The sequence below is a fragment of the Phycodurus eques genome, chromosome 22 (assembly GCF_024500275.1).
Source record: "Phycodurus eques isolate BA_2022a chromosome 22, UOR_Pequ_1.1, whole genome shotgun sequence".
Lineage (NCBI taxonomy): Eukaryota > Metazoa > Chordata > Actinopteri > Syngnathiformes > Syngnathidae > Phycodurus > Phycodurus eques.
This window is the reverse complement of record NC_084546.1, coordinates 2,325,449-2,339,965: the sequence shown is the minus strand read 5'-3', so window position 1 is coordinate 2,339,965 and position 14,517 is coordinate 2,325,449. Positions and strand designations below refer to the sequence as shown.

The window sequence follows — 14,517 nt, the reverse complement described above, 5'->3', positions numbered from 1 at the left end:
TGCACAAGTCCTGACTTTTGAGTCCAACATCCACTTTGTCAAGGATGCTGCCTTAGCCTTCATTCAATCGTAGAATATTTTTTTTTTTGCACATGCACGTTGTTGATCCTGCAGTAGAATTTCATTGTTCAAATGTTATCCTCGCGGGCGACTGTTGCTGTTCTTTGTTGTACAATATTTCTCTGTATCTGTATTGCGCTTTCTTTTTTTTTTTTGTAATTTGTGAATAATAAATCATCACGAATAAAGATGGATAAGAAGCAACTGCGATTGGCTGGCGACCAGTCCAGGGTGTACCCGGCCTCTTGCCCAGAGTCAGCTGAGACCGGCGCCAGCACGCCCACGACCCGAGTGAGGAATGGACCAAAATCACACGCGTGCGACTAGTTTCTCCGTATAGGAGGCGTCTTGAAGCTGTCGTTGCAAACAAAGGCTTGGGGAAAATAGTATTAAATAAATACCAGTTGGCGTATTCAATACTTTATTGCCTGTGTCATTTCACATTTTTACACACAACTGAATTCCTGAGCGTATTTGTTCTGCTTTCTTTGTATGTACAGATGACTTGGGTTGTTCCCAATTTTCATATCAATAGCACCTTTGGAAACGCGTTTAGTGAGAAAAATGGTGACGTGTTAAATCGCTGTCTAACCACCTGGCACCCTGTGAGCATTCAACAAACTGCCAACACGAGCGACTGAGGACCTCTTGATCTTGCAGATGTGTCAGGCAGGGCTTTTTCTTGTCTTTTTTTGTAGTTTACTCTGTTATTTAGTCCGTAGAGCCACCAAAAAGTCTCAAGAAGAAGCCATGCAATAAAAAAATACAGGAAAGCTGCTGTTATGGCTCGAAGCAGCCGTTTTAGGGTCATTCAAAAACAAACACAATTGCGTCTGACTGTGACTAAATTTGATTGCAACGTTTTGTGTCTGTGTGTGTGTACGCTGCAAGCTCTCAAGACCCCGTAGCTGTCAGACCAGGATTTTGACATCTTGGAGCTGGAGAGACCCCGCAACTCAAAGATTTCTTTTTGTTGTTGTGAATTTGAAAAGCGAAGTGAATTTATTCATGATCAACAATAAAGCAAAGTCAAACGCGACACTGTCACACGTTCATTCATTGTCATTTTGAAACCGAGCTGACGAGCAGAAGTGCTTGGTGCTTGCTCGTGTGGGGGGTCGTCCAAAAAGATGAGGTGGGATGTTAAGGGACGCATCAGCTCTGTCAACATTTGGACGACGAACCATAAATACAACCCAAATTTCTGAAAGCTCTCCAACATGTCAAGGGTGGAGGTTGACCTCTTCAAGAGTGATGCCAAGCACCTCTGCCTTCATGTAACTGCAGGCAAATAGCTTTTTGCCCCGCATGACCTGAGCCGACAGATATAAGGTCCATAAATGAACAAAGTGAGGGTCGAATTCGTGCCACCAGAATAGGAGTCGAAAACACTACCCACTGGACTAACTTCAACGTGAACAGTTTGGGTAAGAAATAACATAAAATTCCAAACGCTCCCCCAACAATATGGATGAGTGGTCTAAAACTTTGCCTCCGGTTCGGGCGTCCCGTGTTCGATCCCCACTCTGTACTCCACTTATTAACAAATATTGTGACGAGATATAAATGGTGAACAAAGGAAGGATCGAACACGAGTCACTAGTATTATAGTCAGTGACCCAAACCACTGGACTATGTTGCAGTTGACAAACTCAGGTGGTTCGTACATATTAATGTCTTAGCGACGACAACGGTGCTCAGAAGTCATATATACAACCAAAAAAATTAAATATTTTCAGTCGAATTGGCCGAATGGTCTAAAACTTTACCTCTTGTTCCGGCGTCCCGGGTTCGATCCCCACTCTGAACTCCACTTATTGACAAATAATGTGGAAAGATATAAATGGTGGACAAAGGAAGGATCGAACACGAGTCACTAGTATTATAGTCAGTGACCCAAACCACTGGACTATGTTGCAGTTGACAAACTCAGGTGGTTCGTACATATTAATGTCTTAGCGACGACAACGGTGCTCAGAAGTCATATATACAACCAAAAAAATTAAATATTTTCAGTCGAATTGGCCGAATGGTCTAAAACTTTACCTCTTGTTCCGGCGTCCCGGGTTCGATCCCGATTCTGAACTCCACTTATTAACAAACATTGTGGAGAAATATAAATGTTGGACAAAGGAAGGATCGAACACGAGTTACCAGAACTACAGTCAGTGATACAAACCACTGAGCTATTTTCCATCCGACAACCTTGGGCGATTCGTACGTATTCATATGCGAGCGACAACACCGGTGTTCAAACATTATAAATACAACCCCCAAATTTTCTGAATTTTCAGCCAAATTGGCCGAATGGTCTAAAACTATACCTCGAGTTTTGGTGACCCAGGTTCAATCCCCACCTTCTCCTCCACTTCAGTATATATTGATATAGATACAGATACATGGAGCAGAAAGGAGACTCGAACCAGGGTCTCCTGGGCAGCAGGCAAAGCATTAAACCTTTAGACCAGTTTTGGTCAACCGTTTGTGTGACGTTTGTTTGTATTCATCGATGAGTAAATCCGCGAACACGCTTCGTGCCAAAATATGACAAATAACAATGCACATACCGGAAACCGTCAGTGAGATCTAGTCCAGTGCGTTACGAACAGAACTGCGAAGCAGGCGGTCTTGGTTCGAACCCCCGTGCTGCCAGTTTGCTGTGTTTAAGTCAATGTATTTAACTGTTTGCTTTTTCAATGGAACACACATTTTTTCTACTTTCCTGTGATATATTTTTTTTTTCCCAATTATTGCGTCATCACCGTCAACCTATTTAAGTCGGGCCAAATGCGACACTCGTTCTCTTTTGCCAGCGACCCGTCACCGGCGTTTCCACAAGATCGTCCAAAACTTTGACAAGGTAACTAAGTGCTCACACTCTCTTCTGAAGCTTCGCAAAATTCGCTGCATTTTTCTCACTTTGAACATTTCGAAGTGACCAAAACATGTCAAAGCAAGTCAAATTAACACCAAGTCTCTCTTTTCAGGGTGCTAACATCTTGCTAGCATGCTAGCTAAAACCTTTGAGCTTTCGGAGGCATTTAACGTCTCCTGCGAGCTTAAACTACACCAAAACGCATTTATCTGGGGTATATGCTGATAAATGAATGCACACAGTAAGTAAACTAAACAATAACGGGGAATTTACGACAGTTTAATTTATAATTTAGTACATGCACTAATGACGTGAATGTACTTTGAATTATTGGCACTTTTTATAATTAAAGTTTTGGCTCAAACTTTTCCAACATTTGGACAAAAGTGCCGTTTTGCAGGAGGTAAGTACACAAATTCACAATTCAACTGAATGAAGTATAATTATATTAAAGTGTTTTTTTTTTTTTGTGCACATCTTGAAATTGAGTCTAAAATGGCTGACTTTAATTTTTTATTTTAAATGAAACAGAATTATTCATCCGTTTCTCCTTTCTGTTCATAGGTTTGAATCTTCAACCGAATGGCCAAATTGAGTGAATTCCTGTTTCTCTACACCGCATATCCTTTATTAAACAGAATACATCAAGTAATTGTCTTTTGGATTAATTCTCATTTCTGATTACAGGTTCAAATCTTCAACTAAATGGCTGCCTTTTGGGGCAGGCCTCTTGAGACTTTTGTGGGTCTACTGATAAACCCCTCGCTCCATTGTCACGTTGCGAAGTCAAACTGGCTCGTGGGGCTGAATTGGGAAACGTCGAACGCTAACAGTGTTGTCGTGTCTTTCAGGCCGTCGCTGACGAGGCGTCCGGCTGCTCCCTGCTCTCCTCACTGGTGAGACAAACTTTCATACATGTACAAAAACAAAAGTGACTCATTTCTTTCAGCACGAGCTGACCAGGCAGCCTCCAGCGATGTCATCACAGTTCAGGTGGGAACACGCACTCGATGGCAACACCAAATGTTGGGGTTAACGTTTAATGTTGTGGTGCTTTTGTATCAACCCAGGAAGAATCTGATGGACTGAAGGAGGGTAAGGACACCCGAGATGACTTGCCAGCAGTAACCTTTGGGTTTTGTTATCCAAGATATTGATATAAAAACAAACTGGCTGACAGAAGTTTTCAATTTGTTCTCTTCTGCAGTTCCCCCAAAGTTGCACTCTGAGCTGCGCTGCAGCCAGATCCTTCAAGTTCTTTACCTTCTCGCTCCTGGACAGTAGCATGTTCTTGCTGCTCACGTCCACCAGGTGGTGCCGAAGAATTCCTGGAGAACCTGATCATGGATCAACTGGTGAAGTCGATCTCTAAGCTTGGGACCTGTTGAAAAGTCAATGAATTTTGTTTGTTGTTCCAGGTGGTGGAAACATGGCGTCACAATCAACATGTTGAGCGGTGACATTGCGCTACAAATAAACACAGCAAATTTAAGTTTGACGCGCCCTCACCTGCTTTTTCTTTTCGACTCCACATGCAGGTCGGCTTCTAGTCCAAGTGCCATCGGGGACTCGGCCCCCAAGATCCTGGACAAAGAGAAGAGTTCCAAATGAATGTGCAGAAGGTCAACGACGCTGCCTTAATCTTGAACGTTGACACATGCTAATAAACTTACTAAATAGGAGCTTGGCTGGTCCCTCGTTCATCTCGTTGTGTTCAGGGCTCCCGGAGAAGTCTCTGCGCCACCAGTCCACTCTGAAGGCTTCAGTCGTTTGATATGAAGACGGTTCTTGTTGCAGTCGTGGTGTTAAAGCTCAAGTGTGAAGTAGATTTCCAAGCTTGGACCTGTTGGAAAGACGAGACTTGAAGGAATTTTGTTTTTTGTTCCAGGTGGTGGAAACATGGCATCATGATCAACTTCTTGTCCAGTGTGTTGAGGTGAAGTAAGCTACAAAACAAGCTCAGCAAATTTAAGTTTGACGCGCCCTCACCTGCTTTTTCTTTTTGACTCCACATGCAGGTCGGCTTCCAGTCCAAGTGCCGTTGGGGACTCGGCCCCCAAGATCCTGGACAAAGAGAAGAGTTCCTGAATGTGCAGAAGGTCAACAACGCTGCCTTAATCTTGAACGTTGACACATGCTAATAAACTTACTAAATAGGCGCTTGACTGGTCCCTCGTTCATCTCTTGGTTTCAGATCTCCTGGAGAAGTCTTGCGCCACCAGTCCACTCAGAAGGCCTGAGTCGTTTGAATCGAAGACTGTTCTTGTTCAAGCAGAAGGTTCCAGTCTACCTGAGATGACTTTCCAGCGCTGTCCTTTCTTGATGCGTTTTGGCTGCAGTCACGACAGCCTCTTGTTTGAAGTCATTGGGAGCTGAGGAACAAGATGGCTGTATTTTTTATTTTTTTTTAAAGACCACACAATAGCTGACGAGCAATTGAGCAGTTAAGTTTTTAACAACTTTCTTTTCTGCAGTTGCACTCGGAGATGCGCTGCAGCCAGGACCCTCAAGTTCTTTACCTTCTTGGTCCTGGACACTTGCATGTTCTTCCTGCGCACGTCCACCAGGTGGCGCTGAAGGATCCCTGGAGAACCTGATCTTGTGAAGTAAATTTCAATCAAGGTTGGAACCTTTTGCAAAGACGGACTTGATGAATCCAAATACTTGGTTTCTTGTTGTTGTAGGTGGTGGAAACATGGCATCATGGTCAACTTTCTGTCCAACATGTTGAGAGGTGACGTAAGCTACAAAACAAGATCAGCAAATTGAAGTTTGACGCGCCCTCACCTGCTTTCTTTTTGACTCCACATGCAGGTCTGCTTCCAGTCCAAGTGCCGTCGGGGACTCGGCCCCCAAGATCCTGGACAAAGAGAAGAGTTCCTGAATGTGCAGAAGGTCAACGACGCTGCCTTAATCTTGAACGTTGACACATGCTAATAAACTTACTAAATAGGCGCTTGACTGGTCCCTCGTTCATCTCTTGGTTTCAGATCTCCTGGAGAAGTCTTGCGCCACCAGTCCACTCAGAAGGCCTGAGTCGTTTGAATCGAAGACTGTTCTTGTTCAAGCAGAAGGTTCCAGTCTACCTGAGATGACTTTCCAGCGCTGTCCTTTCTTGATGAGTTTTGGCTGCAGTCACGACAGCCTCTTGTTTGAAGTCATTGGGAGCTGAGGAACAAGATGGCTGTATTTTTATTTTTTATTTTTTTTCAGACAACACAATAGCTGACTTGAGCAGTTAAGTTTTTAACAACTTTCTCTTCTGCAGTTGCACTCGGAGATGCGCTGCAGCCAGGACCCTCAAGTTCTTTACCTTCTTGGTCCTGGACACTTGCATGTTCTTCCTGCGCACGTCCACCAGGTGGCGCTGAAGGATCCCTGGAGAACCTGATCTTGTGAAGTAAATTTCAATCAAGGTTGGAACCTTTTTGCAAAGACGGACTTGATGAATCCAAATACTTGGTTTCTTGTTGTTGTAGGTGGTGGAAACATGGCATCATGGTCAACTTTCTGTCCAACATGTTGAGAGGTGACGTAAGCTACAAAACAAGATCAGCAAATTTAAGTTTGAAGCACCCCCCTCACCTGCTTTTTCTTTGACTCCACATGCAGGTCAGCTTCCAGTCCAAGTGCCATCGGGGACTCGGCCAGCAAGCTCCTCCACCTGCTGGGCAAAGAGACAAGTTCTACATGAACGTGCAGAAGGTCAACGACGCTGCCTTAATCTTGAACATTGACACATGCGAATAAACTTACTAAATAGGAGCTTGGCCGGTCTCTCGTTGTGTTCAGGTTTCCCGGAGAAGTCTCTGACCACCAGTCCACTCTGAAGGCTTCAGTCGTTTGATACGAGGATGGTTCTTGTTGCAGTAGTAGTGGTCACGCTAAAGGTGAAGTAGAACTCTAAGCTTGGGACCTGTTGGAAAGACAGACTTAATGACTTTTGTTTGTTGTTCCAGGTGGTGGAAACATGGCCTCATGATCAACTTCCTGTCCAGCATGTTGAGTTGAAGTAAGCTACAAAACAATCTCAGCAAATTTAAGTTTGAAGCGCCCTCACTTGCTTTTTCTTTGACTCCACATGCAGGTCGGGTTCCAGTCCAAGTGCCATCGGGGGACTCGGCCACCAAGATCCTCCACCTGCTGGGCAAAGAGAAGAGTTCCACATGAATGTGCAGAAGGTCAACGACGCTGCCTTAATCTTGAACATTGACACATGCGAATAAACTTACTAAATAGGAGCTTGGCCGGTCCCTCGTTCATCTCGTTGTGTTCAGGTCTCCCGGAGAAGTCTCTGACCACCAGTCCACTCTGAAGGCTTCAGTCGTTTGATACGAGGATGGTTCTTGTTGCAGTAACTCTAAGCTTGGGACCTGTTGGAAAGACAGACTTAATGACTTTTGTTTGTTGTTCCAGGTGGTGGAAACATGGCCTCATGATCAACTTCCTGTCCAGCATGTTGAGTTGAAGTAAGCTACAAAACAATCTCAGCAAATTTAAGTTTGAAGCGCCCTCACTTGCTTTTTCTTTGACTCCACATGCAGGTCGGGTTCCAGTCCAAGTGCCATCGGGGGACTCGGCCACCAAGATCCTCCACCTGCTGGGCAAAGAGAAGAGTTCCACATGAATGTGCAGAAGGTCAACGACGCTGCCTTAATCTTGAACATTGACACATGCGAATAAACTTACTAAATAGGAGCTTGGCCGGTCCCTCGTTCATCTCGTTGTGTTCAGGTCTCCCGGAGAAGTCTCTGACCACCAGTCCACTCTGAAGGCTTCAGTCGTTTGATACGAGGATGGTTCTTGTTGCAGTAACTCTAAGCTTGGGACCTGTTGGAAAGACAGACTTAATGACTTTTGTTTGTTGTTCCAGGTGGTGGAAACATGGCCTCATGATCAACTTCCTGTCCAGCATGTTGAGTTGAAGTAAGCTACAAAACAATCTCAGCAAATTTAAGTTTGAAGCGCCCTCACTTGCTTTTTCTTTGACTCCACATGCAGGTCGGGTTCCAGTCCAAGTGCCATCGGGGGACTCGGCCACCAAGATCCTCCACCTGCTGGGCAAAGAGAAGAGTTCCACATGAATGTGCAGAAGGTCAACGACGCTGCCTTAATCTTGAACATTGACACATGCGAATAAACTTACTAAATAGGAGCTTGGCCGGTCCCTCGTTCATCTCGTTGTGTTCAGGTCTCCCGGAGAAGTCTCTGACCACCAGTCCACTCTGAAGGCTTCAGTCGTTTGATACGAGGATGGTTCTTGTTGCAGTAACTCTAAGCTTGGGACCTGTTGGAAAGACAGACTTAATGACTTTTGTTTGTTGTTCCAGGTGGTGGAAACATGGCCTCATGATCAACTTCCTGTCCAGCATGTTGAGTTGAAGTAAGCTACAAAACAGCTCAGCAAATTTAAGTTTGAAGCGCCCTCACTTGCTTTTTCTTTGACTCCACATGCAGGTCGGGTTCCAGTCCAAGTGCCATCGGGGGACTCGGCCACCAAGATCCTCCACCTGCTGGGCAAAGAGAAGAGTTCCACATGAATGTGCAGAAGGTCAACGACGCTGCCTTAATCTTGAATGTTGACACATGCTAATAAACTTACTAAACAGCAGCTTGACTGGTCCCTCGTTCATCTCTTGGTTTCAGGTCTCGTGCCACCAGTCCACTCAGAAGGCCTGAGTCGTTTGAAATGAAGACTGTTCTTGTTCTAGTACTTGTTCCAGTCTACCTGAGATGACTTTCCAGCGCTGTCCTTTCTTGATGTGTTTTGGCTGCAGTCACGACAGCCTCTTGTTTGAAGTCATTGGGAGCTGAGGAACAAGATGGTTGTATTTTTTTAAAACACAACACAATAGTTGACTTGAGCAGTTAAGTTTTTAACAACTCTCTTCTGCAGTTGCACTCTGAGATCCGCTGCAGCCAGGACCCTCAAGTTCTTTACCTTCTTGGTCCTGGACACTTGCATGTTCTTCATGTGCACGTCCACCAGGTGGTGCTGAAAGATCCCTGGAGAACATGATCTCCTGAAGTCAATTTCAATCAAGGTAGGAACCTTTTGCAACGATAGACTTGATGAATCCAAATACTTGGTTTCTTGTTGTTGTAGGTGGTGGAAACCTGGAGTGATGGTCAACTTTCTGTCCAACATGTTGAGAGGTGACGTAAGCTACAAAACAAGATCAGCAAATTGAAGTTTGAAGTGCCCTCATCTGCTTTTTCCTTTGACTCCACATGCAGGTCAGCTTCCAGTCCAAGTGCCATCGGGGACTCGGCCAGCAAGCTCCTCCACCTGCTGGGCGAAGAGACAAGTTCTACATGAACGTGCGGAAGGTCCTCAACGCTGCCTTCAGCTTTGTTGCCTTGCTAATACATTTATTAAACAGCAGCTTGACTGGTTCCCCGTTAATCTCTTGTGTTCAGGTCTCCTGGCGAAGTCTGTACCACCGTGGAGTCTTCAGAAGACATTTGATACGAAGACGGTTTCTCTCGTCACGGTCAAACAGCTTCTGCCGAAGGTTGCGGTCGACTGTTAACCACAAAAAATGCAAATGGGGTCTGTGTCCACTTCCATGTTCCTCGTCATTCCGGGGCCAGCTTTCCTACAAGGTGACAACACGCTGCATTCACGATACGGAGCAGAGCTGCACACCAAAAATGTTTTTCTTGTTGCTTCCTTTCATCCACAAGGTGCTGAAGTCAAATTTTGGAGAAGCGGGAGACCTTGACCCCTGGAAGGTACGTGCTTTGAAATGTCTTCATTCCACAATTAGGTGTTCTTTGATCCAGTTTTTTGTTTTTCCACATTTCTTCCAGAGTTGCAGAGGAACACTTGTCAGCTTCCCGGTCACGCAGCCGTGCGAGTGCTCTAAGGCCCAGAAAACAAGTCGCCCGTCTTCCTCGCTGGTAGGTTTCGTGTCAAAGATCATTTGCTGCACAACAGGTTGACTTAACTTTTGACTCACTGATGTTTTGTTGTCTTAGGTCCGCACACCGGTCCTCGCTCTCGTCACACTGGCCGACCACTTCACCAGGCAGCGATGAGACGATTGCTGATGTCATCAGACTTCGACTTGGTTTCCTTTGTGATTTCATGTCTGTTGCTTAACATCTACTCTGCAAAAAAATAAAAGCTGATTACAACACTTTAAACTCTTCTCATTCTTCAAACACACATCACAAAAAAAACTTAGTTTCTTTACTTAAAAAAACAAACTAAAAAAAACAAAACAAAACAAAAAAAATTCTAAAAATATTTTCTAAACTTTTTTTCAAAATTTTTTTTTTTTTTTTCCCAAAAATTTTCCGGATTTTTTTTTTTTTTTTTTTCAAAAAATTTTCTGGATTTTTTTTTTTTTTTTTTTTTCAAAAAAATTTCCGGAATTTTTTTTTTTTCAAAAAATTTCCCGGATTTTTTTTTTTTTTCCCTGCCCCTGAAATTTTTTTCAGGGAAAATGAGCAGGGGAAGGGCTGGAATAATGCTTTGTGATTGGCTGAGGCAATGAGAATCCAAGGCTGTGATTGGTCCAAAAGTGGGCGTGGCTACGCACATTTGAAACATTCTGATTGGTCGAGATGTGGAAAAAGCGCAAAAGTGGGCGTGGTTATGCAAATGAGGTCGCCCTGATTGGCTGGGCTCGGCGCGTTGAAGCGCTGTGATTGGTGGATTCGAAGACGGCTTTTCAAAAGTTGTTTTGGAGTCCTGAGGTCTAAGTTGCACATCAGTCACTACAGTGAACGTCAGTTTATTACTGTTCCCCTCTATCTCCACATGAGCAAAGCTACAAGACTTTTTAAAGTCCTGTAGTTTGCGTCATGTGGAGACAGAGAGGAACAATGATACACTAGCGTTCACTGTAATGACTGCTGCGCAACTCTCACCTCAAGACTCAAAGCAGCTTTTGAAGAGCCGTCCACTGCGGCGACCACGATGCGCGAAAGGCTCCAAATGAGGTAAGGGCAGACTTAGCAAGAAAACACCATGACTCAAGTTGAACAATTTATTGAGCAGCAAAACTGTGATGACATTTTAGGAATGAACATTAGTGCGGGACGAATTCAAGTTGCACACGTTAACGACAGGCCACGCACGGAAGCGGCCGAAGTGTCGAGCGCACAAACCCGTCTGACATCGCTCTCTCTAACAAAACCTAAGATGAGCACAAAAGTAAGTTCTTTTCACAAGTACTTTATTGACAGAACATTTTTTGGATCGCTTACTATACGGCAATGTCATTGGAAAAACAAGTCCAAAAATGTGAGATGTTTTTAAATGACATTGATGTGGACCAAGTAGTTACTAAAATATATTTTTGACGCAAGTTATTTTCAAACTATTCAAACTTATGATTTTTTTGTTTTAAATAACTCATTCCACATCAGTGTCCTTTAAAAATACGCCCAGAAACATGATACATGTTTTTAAACATTGATGTGGACCAAGTAATTTACATTGTTTTTTAAATATTCAATGTCATTTAAAAACAAAAACATGGCAGAGTTCTGGACATGTGGTTTTGAATGACATTGATGTGGACCAAGTTGTTTGAAAAATATTAAAACATTACTTTTTTTAAATAACTTTGTCCACAACCATGTCGTTTAAAAACACATCAAGAAATGTGATATATGTTTTTAAACAACATTGATGTGGACAAAGTGGTCATTTAAATAATATCATTTTTCTAACATAAGTTACTTTAAAAATAAAACAGATTTTTTTTTTTTTTTTATATAAATAACTCGATCCAAATCAATGTCATAAAAACAAAGCATGACAGATTTCTGGGCATGTGTTTTGAAATGATATTGCTATGGACCAAGTTATTTTAAACAAAATATATATATATATATATTTAACATAAGTTACTTAAAAATTTTCAAACTTATATGCTCTTTTTTTTTTTTTTTTTTAATAACTTGGTCCACATCAATGTCAAACAGCACATTTCTGGACATGTTTTTAAATGACATGTGGCCCAAGTTATGAAAAAAAAATAGAGAAAGCCACCTGTCGCCCGAAGTCAACTGGGACCCAGTGAGGATAAGCGCGATGGAAAATTGATGGATGATAACATTATACACATTGTCATTTAAAAAAAAAAAAAGAGAAATGTGACGTTCCGTATTAAGTTGTTTTAAAAAATATATATATATTTTTTTAAATCAACTTTTCAATAATAATAATATTTATTTTATTTTCCAACTAACTTGGTCCACATCACTGTTATTTAAAAACATGTCCAGAAGTGTTCGATGATGTTCTTGCTGTCTGTGTGTTGGTTCAAGTCAAAGTTCAGTTTGTGGTGTCATGTGACATCACACTATGCAAGTCTCCTCAACTTTGAAAAACTCAGTTTGACAATGTGGAATGAACATTGTAGATATCAACATCGTCCTTCGGACTCATCACAAACGACAGATTTCTTCCATGCAGTTTTGCCTCGTCAAAACTGATTTCCAGATATCTGCAGCGTCATTTCACCTCAGACAAATGACGTCACTTTTGTCATTGATGTGATTGGGTTCGTCATTTCGGATATCTATAATTCAGCAGCCAAGATCCGCTCGTGAATTACAAATATCGGCAACCGAATTGTCGATATCTGTAATGACGAACCCCATACGCACGAATGGCAAAAGTGACGTCATGTGTCCTCGGCGAAATGACGTCGCAGATATCTGGAATTCAGTTTTGATGAGGCAAAACTGAATGAGCGAGGTCTTCAACACATATCCAGTCCAGCTCTTCAATGTTAAGAAGGCTTGCCATAAGCACACAACATCGCGTACTCACACGTGTCCAAATGCAGGTCGGCGTCCCGTCCGCCTTTCCCAGATGTCTGTCGGCCGTCGGCCCGAAACCTCCCCGATCCTGTCGTGCGCACAAAAGCAAGAGCAGTGAGTAACATTCTTAAAAATATTCAAAACTTACATATTCTTTTTTGTATTATTAAATAGCTTGGTCCACATAAATGTCATTAAAAAAAAAAAAACAAAAAAACATGGCACACTTCTGGACAATAGTTTTTAAATGCCATTAGTTATCTAAAAAATATATTTTTTAACAATAAATATTTTTCCAGAATAAAGTCAATTTTAAACAAGTTATTTTAAAAATATATTTTTTATAATACTTTCGATTTTTTCCAACTAACTTGGTCCACATCAGTATTATTGATAAACATTTGATAATGTTCTTGCTGTCTGTGTGTTGGTTCAAGTTAAAGTTCAGAGAGAGAGAGAGAGAGAGAGAGCGATGGGTGGGCCCACTCACGCCACCTTGTGGTGTCATGTGACATCACATCGCCTCGAGCACACTATGTATGGCAAGCCTCCTCAACTTTTAAAAGTTGAGGCTTGCCACATAGTTTGACGTTGTGGAATGAACATTGTAGATATCAACATCGTCCTTCGGACTCGTCACAAACGACAGATAGAAATTTCTTTCATGCAGTTTTGCCTCGTCAAAATTGAATTCCAGAAATCTGCAATGTCATTTCGCCTCAAAAGACGCCACTTTTGCCATTGATGTGTCGGGTTCGTCATTTCAGATATTTATAATTTAGCAGCCAATACTGCTCGTGAATTACAGATATCGGCAACGGAATTGTAGATATCTGTAATGACGAACCCCTTCCACATGAATGGCAACTATTTTTTTAATATTCAAATTTATGGTTTTGTTTTTTTCATAACTCTGTCCACAATGTCATATATAAAAAAATACATTTATGTACATGTGTTTTTGAATGACATTGATGTGGAGTTATTTAAAAATATAATTTATCACAATTAAAAAAAAAATTCGGAATAAAGTACATTATAAACAACTGAAGTTTTTTAAAATATTTTTTCAATAACTTGATACATGATTGGCTGGCAATCAGTTCAAACTGAATGGATAACTTGATACACATTGATGTCTTTTAAAAAAGGAACACACCCAGAAATGTAACGTTAGGTTTTTTTTTTTTTTTTTAAATGTCAACAAACTTTTAAATAATATATTTGAAATTATTTTTTTCCAACTAACTTGGTCCACATCACTGTTATTTAAAAACATGTCCAGAAGTGTTCGATAATGTTCTTGCTGTCTGTGTGTTGGTTCAAATTAAAGTTCAGAGAGAGAGAGAGAGAGAGAGAGAGAGAGAGAGAGAGAGAGAGAGAGAGAGAGAGAGAGAGAGAGAGAGAGAGAGATGAGTGGGCCCACTCACGCCCCCTTGTGGTGTCATGTGACATCACACATCGCCTCAAGCACACTGTGTAAGGCAAGCCTCCTCAACTTTGAAAAACTAAGTTTGACGATGTGGAATGAACATTGTTGATATCAACATGGTCGTTTGGACTCTGAGCCGCTTCTCCTCACTCGGGTCGCGGGAGTGCTGGAGCCTATCCCAGCTATCATCGGGCAGGAGGCGGGGTACACCCTGAACTGGTTGGCTGCCCATCGCATGGCACATATAAACAAACAACCATTCTCACTCACATTCACACCTATGGGCAATTTAGAGTCTTCAATTAACCTACTATGCATGTTTTTGTTCACATTCATGTCATTTGAAAAAAAAAAAAAAAAAAGCACA

At 42.2% G+C, this 14,517-nt stretch overlaps 3 long non-coding RNA genes across 20 annotated transcripts; 2 read left to right on the top strand and 1 right to left on the bottom strand.

The window, feature by feature from the left end:
• Nucleotides 1–2,670: 2,670 nt before the first annotated feature.
• LOC133396929 (uncharacterized) lies at nucleotides 2,671–7,346 on the top strand. 14 transcript variants are annotated; one of them, XR_009767484.1, is made up of 21 exons: nucleotides 2,671–2,920; nucleotides 3,048–3,176; nucleotides 3,787–3,831; nucleotides 3,885–3,928; nucleotides 4,006–4,030; nucleotides 4,143–4,557; nucleotides 4,654–4,753; nucleotides 4,824–4,871; nucleotides 4,954–5,034; nucleotides 5,130–5,325; nucleotides 5,410–5,541; nucleotides 5,620–5,669; nucleotides 5,750–5,830; nucleotides 5,926–6,121; nucleotides 6,204–6,335; nucleotides 6,415–6,464; nucleotides 6,548–6,640; nucleotides 6,728–6,825; nucleotides 6,895–6,947; nucleotides 7,023–7,116; nucleotides 7,213–7,346. It is a non-coding gene; the product is annotated as an uncharacterized LOC133396929 (long non-coding RNA). The 14 variants fall into 14 exon arrangements; XR_009767481.1 differs by adding an exon at nucleotides 3,623–3,676 and having other exon boundaries at nucleotides 3,787–3,928; XR_009767474.1 differs by adding an exon at nucleotides 3,323–3,338 and having other exon boundaries at nucleotides 3,500–3,928.
• Nucleotides 3,542–12,835, bottom strand: LOC133396926 (uncharacterized). 5 transcript variants are annotated; one of them, XR_009767450.1, is made up of 23 exons: nucleotides 12,731–12,830; nucleotides 9,898–9,957; nucleotides 9,022–9,227; nucleotides 8,877–8,941; nucleotides 8,538–8,745; nucleotides 8,366–8,448; nucleotides 8,082–8,222; nucleotides 7,910–7,992; nucleotides 7,625–7,765; nucleotides 7,453–7,535; nucleotides 7,168–7,308; nucleotides 6,996–7,078; nucleotides 6,692–6,851; nucleotides 6,521–6,602; nucleotides 6,249–6,445; nucleotides 5,882–6,103; nucleotides 5,723–5,795; nucleotides 5,455–5,650; nucleotides 5,086–5,307; nucleotides 4,925–4,999; nucleotides 4,609–4,778; nucleotides 4,445–4,519; nucleotides 3,542–4,316 (listed from the first exon to the last, which is right to left on the bottom strand). It is a non-coding gene; the product is annotated as an uncharacterized LOC133396926 (long non-coding RNA). The 5 variants fall into 5 exon arrangements; XR_009767448.1 differs by having other exon boundaries at nucleotides 9,022–10,048; nucleotides 12,729–12,835; XR_009767449.1 differs by having other exon boundaries at nucleotides 9,022–9,957; nucleotides 12,731–12,835.
• On the top strand, nucleotides 7,347–8,260 carry LOC133396931 (uncharacterized). Its single transcript, XR_009767499.1, has 5 exons — nucleotides 7,347–7,404; nucleotides 7,480–7,573; nucleotides 7,670–7,861; nucleotides 7,937–8,030; nucleotides 8,127–8,260. It is a non-coding gene; the product is annotated as an uncharacterized LOC133396931 (long non-coding RNA).
• Nucleotides 12,836–14,517: the final 1,682 nt, after the last annotated feature.